Source organism: Oncorhynchus keta, unplaced genomic scaffold (genome assembly GCF_023373465.1).
Source record: "Oncorhynchus keta strain PuntledgeMale-10-30-2019 unplaced genomic scaffold, Oket_V2 Un_contig_15744_pilon_pilon, whole genome shotgun sequence".
Lineage (NCBI taxonomy): Eukaryota > Metazoa > Chordata > Actinopteri > Salmoniformes > Salmonidae > Oncorhynchus > Oncorhynchus keta.
Window position 1 is genome coordinate 7,396 of NW_026279491.1, and position 2,605 is coordinate 10,000.

Here is a 2,605-nt window from a genome sequence, read left to right on the forward strand (position 1 = left end):
CATACCAGCTATATATACCCAGCTATACATACCAGCTATACATACCAGCTATATATACCAGCTATATATACCAGCTATACATACCCAGCTATATATACCAGCTATACATACCAGCTATACATACCAGCTATACATACCAGCTATACATACCAGCTATACATACCAGCTATACATACCAGCTATACATACCAGCTATACATACCAGCTATACATACCAGCTATACATACCAGCTATACATACCAGCTATACATACCAGCTATACATACCAGCTATACATACCAGCTATACATACCAGCTAAACATACCGGCTATACATACCAGCTATACATACCAGCTATACATACCAGCTATACATACCAGCTATACATACCAGCTATATATACCAGCTATACATACCAGCTAAACATACCAGCTATACATACCAGCTATACCCAGCTATACATACCAGCTAAATATACCAGCTATACATACCAGCTATACATACCAATATACATACCAGCTATACATACCAGCTATACATACCAGCTATACATACCAGCTATATATACCAGCTATATATACCCAGCTATATATACCAGCTATACATACCAGCTATACATACCAGCTATATATACCAGCTATACCTACCAGCTATACATACCATTTATACATACCAGCTATACATACCAGCTATACATACCAGCTATACATACTCAGCTATACATACCATACTATATATACCAGCTATATATACCAGCTATATATACCAGCTATACATACCAGCTATACATACCAGCTATACCTACCAGCTATATATACCAGCTAACATACCAGCTATACATACCAGCTATACATACCAGCTATACCTACCAGCTATACATACCAGCTATACATACTATATACATACCAGCTATACATACCAGCTATACCTACCAGCTATATATACCAGCTAAACATACCAGCTATATATACCAGCTAAACATACCAGCTATACATACCAGCTATACCTACCAGCTATACATACCAGCTATACTACCAGCTATACATACCCAGCTATACATACCAGCTATACCTACCAGCTGTACATACCAGCTATACATACCAGCTATACATACCAGCTATACATACCATATACATACCAGCTATACATACCAGCTATACATACCAGCTATACATACCAGCTATACATACCAGCTATATATACCAGCTATATATACCAGCTATACATACCAGCTATACATACCAGCTATACATACCAGCTATATATACCAGCTATACATACCAGCTATACATACCAGCTATACATACCAGCTATATATACCAGCTATACATACCAGCTATACATACCAGCTATACATACCAGCTATACATACCAGCTATATATACCAGCTATATATACCAGCTATACATACCAGCTATACATACCAGCTATATATACCAGCTATATATACCAGCTATATATACCAGCTATACATACCAGCTATACATACCAGCTATACATACATATACATACCAGCTATACATACCAGCTATACATACCAGCTAAACATACATACCAGCTATACATACCAGCTATACATACCAGCTATACATACCAGCTATACATACCAGCTATACATACCAGCTATACATACCAGCTATACATACCAGCTATACATACCAGCTATACATACCAGCTATACATACCAGCTATACATACCGGCTATACATACCGGCTATACATACCGGCTATACATACCAGCTATACATACCAGCTATACATACCGGCTATACATACCAGCTATACATACCAGCTATATATACCAGCTATACATACCAGCTATATATACCCAGCTATACATACCAGCTATACATACCAGCTATACATACCAGCTATATATACCAGCTATACCTACCAGCTATACATACCAGCTATACATACCAGCTATACATACCAGCTATACATACCAGCTATACATACCAGCTATACCTACCAGCTATATATACCAGCTATACATACCAGCTATACATACCAGTTATATATACCAGCTATATATACCCAGCTATATATACCAGCTATACATACCAGCTATACATACCAGCTATACATACCAGCTATATATACCAGCTATACATACCAGCTATACATACCGGCTATACATACCAGCTATACATACCGGCTATACCTACCAGCTATACATACCGGCTATACCTACCAGCTATATCTACCAGCTATACCTACCAGCTATACATACCGGCTATACATACCAGCTATACATACCAGATATACATACCGGCTATACCTACCAGCTATATCTACCAGCTATACCTACCAGCTATACATACCGGCTATACATACCAGCTATACATACCAGCTATACAAACCAGCTATACCTACCAGCTATACATACCAGCTATACATACCAGCTATACATACCAGCTATACCTACCAGCTATATATACCAGCTATACATACCAGCTATACATACCAGTTATATATACCAGCTATACATACCAGCTATACATACCAGCTATACATACCAGCTATATATACCAGCTATACAAACCAGCTATACATACCAGCTATACATACCAGCTATACATACCAGCTATACATACCAGCTATACATACCAGCTATATATACC